Genomic DNA, 11,218 nt, shown 5'->3' with positions numbered 1-11,218 from the left:
AAGATATTAGACTATTTATGATTGCACATGGTAAAGAATGTGATTAAAGCTTCTTTTCCTATTTCAAAAGTTTTAGTTTTCGGGGGTTATAGCTACGTCCGTGGAAAAAATGAAGATATTAGACTATTTTATGATTGCACATGGTAAAGAATGTGATTAAAGGCTCTTTTCCTATTTCAAAAGTTTTAGTTTTCGAGGGTAATAGCTATGTCAGTGGAAAAAATGAAGATATTAGACTATTTTATGATTGCACATGGTAAAGAGTGTGATTAAAGGCACTTTTCCTTTTTCAAAAGTTTTAGTTTTCGGGGGTAATAGCTACGTCTGTGGAAAAAATGAAGATATTAGACTAATTTATGATTGCACATGGTAAAGAATGTGATTAAAGGCTCTTTTTCTATTTCAAAAGTTTTAGTTTTTCGGGGGTAATAGCTACTTCCGTGGAAAAAATGAAGATATTAGACTATTTTATGATTGCACATGGTAAAGAGTGCTCTTTTCCTATTTCAAAAGTTTTAGTTTTCGGGGGTAATAGTTACGTCCGTGGAAAAAAATGAAGATATTAGACTATTTTATGATTGCACATGGTAAAGAATGGGATTAAAGGCTCTTTTCCTATTTCAAAAGTTTTGTTTTTTCGAGGGTAATAGCTATGTCAGTGGAAAAAATGAAGATATTAGACTATTTTATGATTGCACAGGGTAAAGAATGTGATTAAAGCCTCTTTTCCTATTTCAAAAGTTTTAGTTTTCGAGGGTAATAGCTATGTCAGTGGAAAAAATGAAGATATTAGACTATTTTATGATTGTACATGGTAAAGAGTGTGATTAAAGGCTCTTTTCCTATTTCAAAAGTTTTAGCTTTCGGGGGTAATAGCTACGTCCGTGGAAAAAAGAAGATTTTAGACTATTTTATGATTGCACATGGTAAAGAATGTGATTAAAGGCTCTTTTCCTATTTCAAAACTTTTAGTTTTCGGGGGTAATAGCTAAGTCTGTGGAAAAAATGAAGATATTAGACTATTTTATGATTGCACATGGTAAAGAATGTGATTAAAGGCTCTTTTCCTATTTCAAAAGTTTTAGTTTTCGGGGGTAATAGCTACTTCCGTGGAAAAAATGAAGATATTAGACTATTTTATGATTGCACATGGTAAAGAGTGTGATTAAAGGCTCTTTTCCTATTTCAAAAATTTTAGTTTTCGGGGGTAATAGTTACGTCCGTGGAAAAAAATGAATATATTAGACTATTTTATGATTGTACATGGTAAAGAATGTGATTAAACGCTCTTTTCCTATTTCAAAAGTTTTAGTTTTCGGGGGTAATAGCTACGTCTGTGGAAAAAATGAAGATATTAGACTATTTTATGATTGCACATGGTAAAGAATGTGATGAAAGGCTCTTTTCCTATTTCAAAAGTTTTAGTTTTCGAGGGTAATAGCTATGTCAGTGGAAAAAATGAAGATATTAGACTATTTTATGATTGCACATGGTAAAGAATGTGATTTAAAGGCTCTTTTCCTATTTCAAAAGTTTTAGTTTTTGGGGGTAATAGTTACGTCCTTGGAAAAAAAAATGAAGATATTAGACTAATTTATGATTGCACATGGTAAAGAATGTGATTAAAGGCTCTTTTCCTATTTCAAAAGTTTTAGTTTTCGGGGGTAATAGCTACTTCCGTGGAAAAAATGAAGATATTCGACTATTTATGATTGCACATGGTAAAGAGTGTGATTACAGGCTCTTTTCCTATTTCAAAAGTTTTAGTTTTCGGGGGTAATAGTTACGTCCGTGGAAAAAAAATGAAGATATTAGACTATTTTATGATTGCACATGGTAAAGAATGGGATTAAAGGCTCTTTTCCTATTTCAAAACTTTTAGTTTTCGAGGGTAATAGCTATGTCGGTGGAAAAAATGAAGATATTAGACTATTTTATGATTGCACAGGGTAAAGAATGTGATTAAAGGCTCTTTTCCTATTTCAAAAGTTTTAGTTTTCGGGGGTAATAGCTACGTCCATGGAAAAAAAGAAGATATTAGACTATTTTATGATTGCACATGGTAAAGAATGTGATTAAAAGCTCTTTTCCTATTTCAACAGTTTTAGTTTTCGGGGATAATAGCCTAGTCTGTGGAAAAAATGAAGATATTAGACTATTTTATGATTGCACATGGTAAAGAATGGGATTAAAGGCTCTTTTCCTATTTCAAAAGTTTTAGTTTTCGAGGGTAATAGCTATGTCAGTGGAAAAAATGAAGATATTAGACTATTTTATGATTGCACATGGTAAAGAATGTGATTAAAGCTCTTTTCCTATTTCAAAAGTTTTAGTTTTCGAGGGTAATAGCTATGTCAGTGGAAAAAATGAAGATATTAGACTATTTTATGATTGCACATGGTAAAGAGTGTGATTAAAGGCTCTTTTCCTATTTCAAAAGTTTTAGTTTTCGGGGGTAATAGCTACGTCCGTGGAAAAAAAAGAAGATTTTAGACTATTTTATGATTGCACATGGTAAAGAATGTGATTAAAGGCTCTTTTCCTATTTCAAAAGTTTTAGTTTTCGGGGGTAATAGCTAAGTCTGTGGAAAAAATGAAGATATTAGACTATTTTATGATTGCACATGGTAAAGAATGTGATTAAAGGCTCTTTTCCTATTTCAAAAGTTTTAGTTTTCGGGGGTAATAGCTACTTCCGTGGAAAAAATGAAGATATTAGACTATTTTATGATTGCACATGGTAAAGATGTGATTAAAGGCTCTTTTCCTATTTCAAAATTTTAGTTTTCGGGGGTAATAGCTACTTCCGTGGAAAAAATGAAGATATTAGACTATTTTATGATTGCACATGGTAAAGATGTGATTAAAGGCTCTTTTCCTATTTCAAAAGTTTTAGTTTTCGGGGGTAATAGCTACGTCCGTGGAAAAAAATGAAGATATTAGACTATTTTATGATTGCACATGGTAAAGAATGGTGATTAAAGGCTCTTTTCCTATTTCAAAACTTTTAGTTTTCGAGGGTAATAGCTATGTCGGTGGAAAAAATGAAGATATTAGACTATTTTATGATTGCACATGGTAAAGAATGTGATTAAAGGCTCTTTTCCTATTTCAAAAGTTTTAGTTTTCGGGGGTAATAGCTACGTCCATGGAAAAAATGAAGATATTAGACTATTTTATGATTGCACATGGTAAAGAATGTGATTAAAGCTCTTTTCCTATTTCAAAGTTTTAGTTTTCGGGGTAATAGCTACGTCTGTGGAAAAAATGAAGATATTAGACTATTTTATGATTGCACATGGTAAAGAATGTGATTAAAGGCTCTTTTCCTATTTCAAAAGTTTTAGTTTTCGGGGTAATAGCTACGTCCTTGGAAAAAATGAAGATATTAGACTATTTTATGATTGCACATGGTAAAGAATGTGATTAAAGGCTCTTTTCCTATTTCAAAAGTTTTAGTTTTCGGGGGTAATAGCTACGTCTGTGGAAAAAATGAAGATATTAGACTATTTTATGATTGCACATGGTAAAGAATGTGATTAAAGGCTCTTTTCCTATTTCAAAAGTTTTAGTTTTCGAGGGTAATAGCTACGTCAGTGGAAAAAATGAAGATATTAGACTATTTTATGATTGCACATGGTAAAGAATGTGATTAAAGGCTCTTTTCCTATTTCAAAAGTTTTAGTTTTCGGGGTAATAGCTAGTCTGTGGAAAAAATGAAGATATTAGACTATTTTATGATTGCACATGGTAAAGAATGTGATTAAAGGCTCTTTTCCTATTTCAAAAGTTTTAGTTTTCGGGGGTAATAGCTACTTCCGTGGAAAAAATGAAGATATTAGACTATTTTATGATTGCACATGGTAAAGAGTGTGATTAAAGGCTCTTTTCCTATTTCAAAAGTTTTAGTTTTCGAGGGTAATAGCTACGTCTGTGGAAAAAATGAAGATATTAGACTATTTTATGATTGCACATGGTAAAGAATGTGATTAAAGGCTCTTTTCCTATTTCAAAAGTTTTAGTTTTGGGGGTAATAGCTACGTCTTGAAAAAATGAAGATATTAGACTATTTTATGATTGCACATGGTAAAGAATGTGATTAAAGGCTCTTTTCCTATTTCAAAAGTTTTAGTTTTCGAGGGTAATAGCTACTTCGTGGAAAAAATGAAGATATTAGACTATTTTATGATTGCACATGGTAAAGATGTGATTAAAGGCTCTTTTCCTATTTCAAAAGTTTTAGTTTTCGGGGGTAATAGCTACGTCCGTGGAAAAAAAATGAAGATATTAGACTATTTTATGATTGCACATGGTAAAGAATGGGATTAAAGGCTCTTTTCCTATTTCAAAAGTTTTAGTTTTCGAGGGTAATAGCTATGTCGGTGGAAAAAATGAAGATATTAGACTATTTTATGGTTGCACAGGGTAAAGAATGTGATTAAAGGCTCTTTTCCTATTTCAAAAGTTTTAGTTTTCGGGGGTAATAGCTACGTCATGGAAAAAATGAAGATATTAGACTATTTTATGATTGCACATGGTAAAGAATGTGATTAAAGGCTCTTTTCCTATTTCAAAAGTTTTAGTTTTCGGGGTAATAGCAAGTCTGTTGGAAAAAATGAAGATATTAGACTATTTTATGATTGCACATGGTAAAGAATGTGATTAAAGGCTCTTTTCCTATTTCAAAAGTTTTAGTTTTCGGGGTAATAGCTACGTCCTTGGAAAAAATGAAGATATTAGACTATTTTATGATTGCACATGGTAAAGAATGTGATTAAAGGCTCTTTTCCTATTTCAAAAGTTTTAGTTTTCGGGGGTAATAGCTACGTCTGTGGAAAAAATGAAGATATTAGACTATTTTATGGTTGCGCATGGTAAAGAATGTGATTAAAGGCTCTTTTCCTATTTCAAAAGTTTTAGTTTTCGAGGGTAATAGCTACGTCAGTGGAAAAAATGAAGATATTAGACTATTTTATGATTGCACATGGTAAAGAATGTGATTAAAGGCTCTTTTCCTATTTCAAAAGTTTTAGTTTTCGAGGGTAATAGCTACGTCGTGGAAAAAATGAAGATATTAGACTATTTTATGATTGCACATGGTAAAGAAGTGTGATTAAAGGCTCTTTTCCTATTTCAAAAGTTTTAGTTTTCGGGGTAATAGCTACGTCCGTGGAAAAAATGAAGATATTAGACTATTTTATGATTGCACATGGTAAAGAATGTGATTAAAGGCTCTTTTCCTATTTCAAAAGTTTTAGTTTTCGAGGGTAATAGCTACGTCAGTGGAAAAAATGAAGATATTAGACTATTTTATGATTGCACATGGTAAAGAATGTGATTAAAGGCTCTTTTCCTATTTCAAAAGTTTTAGTTTTCGAGGGTAATAGCTACTTCGTGGAAAAAATGAAGATATTAGACTATTTTATGATTGCACATGGTAAAGAATGTGATTAAAGGCTCTTTTCCTATTTCAAAAGTTTTAGTTTTCGGGGGTAATAGCTACGTTGGAAAAAATGAAGATATTAGACTATTTTATGATTGCACATGGTAAAGAATGTGATTAAAGGCTCTTTTCCTATTTCAAAAGTTTTAGTTTTCGGGGGTAATAGCTACGTCTGTTGAAAAAATGAAGATATTAGACTATTTTATGATTGCACATGGTAAAGAATGTGATTAAAGGCTCTTTTCCTATTTCAAAAGTTTTAGTTTTCGAGGGTAATAGCTACGTCGTGGAAAAAATGAAGATATTAGACTATTTTATGATTGCACATGGTAAAGAATGTGATTAAAGGCTCTTTTCCTATTTCAAAAGTTTTAGTTTTCGGGGGTAATAGCTAGTCCTTGGAAAAAATGAAGATATTAGACTATTTATGATTGCACATGGTAAAGAATGTGATTAAAGGCTCTTTTCCTATTTCAAAAGTTTTAGTTTTCGAGGGTAATAGCTATGTCAGTGGAAAAAATGAAGATATTAGACTATTTTATGATTGCACATGGTAAAGAGTGTGATTAAAGGCTCTTTTCCTATTTCAAAAGTTTTAGTTTTCGGGGGTAATAGCTACGTCTGTGGAAAAAATGAAGATATTAGACTATTTTATGATTGCACATGGTAAAGAATGTGATTAAAGGCTCTTTTCCTATTTCAAAAGTTTTAGTTTTCGGGGGTAATAGCTACGTCTGTGGAAAAAATGAAGATATTAGACTATTTTATGATTGCACATGGTAAAGAATGTGATTAAAGGCTCTTTTCCTATTTCAAAAGTTTTAGTTTTCGAGGGTAATAGCTATGTCAGTGGAAAAAATGAAGATATTAGACTATTTTATGATTGCACATGGTAAAGAGTGTGATTAAAGGCTCTTTTCCTATTTCAAAAGTTTTAGTTTTCGGGGGTAATAGTTACGTCCGTGGAAAAAAAATGAAGATATTAGACTATTTTATGATTGCACATGGTAAAGAATGTGATTAAAGGCTCTTTTCCTATTTCAAAAGTTTTAGTTTTCGAGGGTAATAGCTATGTCAGTGAAAAAATGAAGATATTAGACTATTTTATGATTGCACATGGTAAAGAATGTGATTAAAGGCTCTTTTCCTATTTCAAAAGTTTTAGTTTTCGAGGTTAATAGCTATGTCAGTGGAAAAAATGAAGATATTAGACTATTTTATGATTGTACATGGTAAAAAGTGTGATTAAAGGCTCTTCTCCTATTTCAAAAGTTTTAGTTTTCGAGGGTAATAGCTCTGTCAGTGGAAAAAATGAAGATATTAGACTATTTTATGATTGCACATGGTAAAGAATGTGATTAAAGGCTCTTTTCCTATTTCAAAAGTTTTAGTTTTCGGGGTAATAGCTACGTCTGTGGAAAAAATGAAGATATTAGACTATTTTATGATTGCACATGGTAAAGAATGTGATTAAAGGCTCTTTTCCTATTTCATAAGTTTTAGTTTTCGGGGGTAATAGCTACGTCTGTGGAAAAAATGAAGATATTAGACTATTTTATGATTGCAAATGGTAAAGAATGTGATTAAAGGCTCTTTTCCTATTTCAAAAGTTTTAGTTTTCGAGGGTTATAGCTACGTCTGTTGAAAAAAGAAGATTTTAGACTAATTAATGATTGCACATGGTAAAGAATGTGATTAAAGGCTCTTTTCCTATTTCAAAAGTTTTAGTTTTCGGGGTAATAGCTACGTCTGTGGAAAAAATGAAGATATTAGACTATTTTATGATTGCACATGGTAAAGAATGTGATTAAAGGCTCTTTTCCTATTTCAAAAGTTTTAGTTTTCGGGGTAATAGCTACGTCCGTGGAAAAAATGAAGATATTAGACTATTTTATGATTGCACATGGTAAAGAATGTGATTAAAGGCTCTTTTCCTATTTCAAAAGTTTTAGTTTTCGAGGGTAATAGCTACGTCATGGAAAAAATGAAGATATTAGACTATTTTATGATTGCACATGGTAAAGAATGTGATTAAAGGCTCTTTTCCTATTTCAAAAGTTTTAGTTTTCGGGGTAATAGCTACTTCGTGGAAAAAATGAAGATATTAGACTATTTTATGATTGCACATGGTAAAGAGTGTGATTAAAGGCTCTTTTCCTATTTCAAAAGTTTTAGTTTTCGGGGGTAATAGCTACGTCCGTGGAAAAAATGAAGATATTAGACTATTTTATGATTGCACATGGTAAAGAATGTGATTAAAGGCTCTTTTCCTATTTCAAAAGTTTTAGTTTTCGGGGGTAATAGCTACGTCTGTTGAAAAAATGAAGATATTAGACTATTTTATGATTGCACATGGTAAAGAATGTGATTAAAGGCTCTTTTCCTATTTCAAAAGTTTTAGTTTTCGAGGGTAATAGCTATGTCAGTGGAAAAAATGAAGATATTAGACTATTTTATGATTGCACATGGTAAAGAATGTGATTAAAGGCTCTTTTCCTATTTCAAAAGTTTTAGTTTTCGGGGGTAATAGCTACGTCCGTGGAAAAAATGAAGATATTAGACTATTTTATGATTGCACATGGTAAAGAATGTGATTAAAGGCTCTTTTCCTATTTCAAAAGTTTTAGTTTTCGAGGGTAATAGCTATGTCAGTGGAAAAAATGAAGATATTAGACTATTTTATGATTGCACATGGTAAAGAATGTGATTAAAGGCTCTTTTCCTATTTCAAAAGTTTTAGTTTTCGGGGGTAATAGCTACGTCTGTGGAAAAAATGAAGATATTAGACTATTTTATGATTGCAATGGTAAAGAATGTGATTAAAGGCTCTTTTCCTATTTCAAAAGTTTTAGTTTTCGAGGGTAATAGCTAGTCTGTGAAAAAATGAAGATATTAGACTATTTTATGATTGCACATGGTAAAGAATGTGATTAAAGGCTCTTTTCCTATTTCAAAAGTTTTAGTTTTCGAGGGTAATAGCTACGTCTGTGGAAAAAATGAAGATATTAGACTATTTTATGATTGCACATGGTAAAGAATGTGATTAAAGGCTCTTTTCCTATTTCAAAAGTTTTAGTTTTCGAGGGTAATAGCTACGTCGTGGAAAAAATGAAGATATTAGACTATTTTATGATTGCACATGGTAAAGAATGTGATTAAAGGCTCTTTTCCTATTTCAAAAGTTTTAGTTTTCGGGGGTAATAGCTACGTCGTGGAAAAAAATGAAGATATTAGACTATTTTATGATTGCACATGGTAAAGAATGTGATTAAAGGCTCTTTTCCTATTTCAAAAGTTTTAGTTTTCGAGGGTAATAGCTAGTCTGTGGAAAAAATGAAGATATTAGACTATTTTATGATTGCACATGGTAAAGAATGTGATTAAAGGCTCTTTTCCTATTTCAAAAGTTTTAGTTTTCGGGGGTAATAGCTACGTCCTTGGAAAAAATGAAGATATTAGACTATTTTATGATTGCACATGGTAAAGAATGTGATTAAAGGCTCTTTTCCTATTTCAAAAGTTTTAGTTTTCGGGGGTAATAGCTACGTCATGGAAAAAATGAAGATATTAGACTATTTTATGATTGCACATGGTAAAGAATGTGATTAAAGGCTCTTTTCCTATTTCAAAAGTTTTAGTTTTCGGGGGTAATAGCTACGTCTGTGGAAAAAATGAAGATATTAGACTATTTTATGATTGCACATGGTAAAGAGTGTGATTAAAGGCTCTTTTCCTATTTCAAAAGTTTTAGTTTTCGGGGGTAATAGCTACGTCTGTGGAAAAAATGAAGATATTAGACTATTTTATGATTGCACATGGTAAAGAATGTGATTAAAGGCTCTTTTCCTATTTCAAAAGTTTTAGTTTTCGGGGTAATAGCTACGTCTGTTGAAAAAATGAAGATATTAGACTATTTTATGATTGCACATGGTAAAGAATGTGATTAAAGGCTCTTTTCCTATTTCAAAAGTTTTAGTTTTCGAGGGTAATAGCTACGTCTGTGGAAAAAATGAAGATATTAGACTATTTTATGATTGCACATGGTAAAGAATGTGATTAAAGGCTCTTTTCCTATTTCAAAAGTTTTAGTTTTCGGGGGTAATAGCTACGTCCATGGAAAAAATGAAGATATTAGACTATTTTATGATTGCACATGGTAAAGAATGTGATTAAAGGCTCTTTTCCTATTTCAAAAGTTTTAGTTTTCGAGGGTAATAGCTAGTCAGTGGAAAAAATGAAGATATTAGACTATTTTATGATTGCACATGGTAAAGAATGTGATTAAAGGCTCTTTTCCTATTTCAACAGTTTTAGTTTTCGGGGGTAATAGCTAAGTCTGTGGAAAAAATGAAGATATTAGACTATTTTATGATTGCACATGGTAAAGAATGTGATTAAAGGCTCTTTTCCTATTTCAAAAGTTTTAGTTTTCGAGGGTAATAGCTACGTCATGGAAAAAATGAAGATATTAGACTATTTTATGATTGTACATGGTAAAGAAGTGTGATTAAAGGCTCTTTTCCTATTTCAAAAGTTTTAGTTTTCGAGGGTAATAGCTATGTCAGTGGAAAAAATGAAGATATTAGACTATTTTATGATTGCACATGGTAAAGAGTGTGATTAAAGGCTCTTTTCCTATTTCAAAAGTTTTAGTTTTCGGGGGTAATAGCTACGTCGTGGAAAAAATGAAGATATTAGACTATTTTATGATTGACATGGTAAAGAATGTGATTAAAGGCTCTTTTCCTATTTCAAAAGTTTTAGTTTTCGGGGGTAATAGCTACGTCTGTTGAAAAAATGAAGATATTAGACTATTTTATGATTGCACATGGTAAAGAATGTGATTAAAGGCTCTTTTCCTATTTCAAAAGTTTTAGTTTTCGAGGGTAATAGCTATGTCAGTGGAAAAAATGAAGATATTAGACTATTTTATGATTGCACATGGTAAAGAATGTGATTAAAGGCTCTTTTCCTATTTCAAAAGTTTTAGTTTTCGGGGGTAATAGCTACGTCCGTGGAAAAAATGAAGATATTAGACTATTTTATGATTGCACATGGTAAAGAATGTGATTAAAGGCTCTTTTCCTATTTCAAAAGTTTTAGTTTTCGAGGGTAATAGCTATGTCAGTGGAAAAAATGAAGATATTAGACTATTTTATGATTGCACATGGTAAAGAATGTGATTAAAGGCTCTTTTCCTATTTCAAAAGTTTTAGTTTTCGGGGGTAATAGCTACGTCTGTGGAAAAAATGAAGATATTAGACTATTTTATGATTGCACATGGTAAAGAATGTGATTAAAGGCTCTTTTCCTATTTCAAAAGTTTTAGTTTTCGAGGGTAATAGCTATGTCTGTTGAAAAAATGAAGATATTAGACTATTTTATGATTGCACATGGTAAAGAATGTGATTAAAGGCTCTTTTCCTATTTCAAAAGTTTTAGTTTTCGAGGTGTAATAGCTACGTCTGTGGAAAAAATGAAGATATTAGACTATTTTATGATTGCACAGGGTAAAGAATGTGATTAAAGCCTCTTTTCCTATTTCAAAAGTTTTAATTTTCGAGGGTAATAGCTATGTCAGTGGAAAAAATGAAGATATTAGACTATGATTGCACATGGTAAAGAGTGTGATTAAAGGCTCTTTTCCTATTTCAAAAGTTTTAGTTTTCGGGGGTAATAGCTACGTCCGTGGAAAAAAAGAAGATATTAGACTATTTTATGATTGCACATGGTAAAGAATGTGATTAAAGGCTCTTTTCCTATTTCAACAGTTTT

Source organism: Artemia franciscana, unplaced genomic scaffold (genome assembly GCF_032884065.1).
Source record: "Artemia franciscana unplaced genomic scaffold, ASM3288406v1 Scaffold_2441, whole genome shotgun sequence".
Taxonomy (NCBI): domain Eukaryota; kingdom Metazoa; phylum Arthropoda; class Branchiopoda; order Anostraca; family Artemiidae; genus Artemia; species Artemia franciscana.
This window is presented reverse-complemented; position numbering follows the sequence as displayed.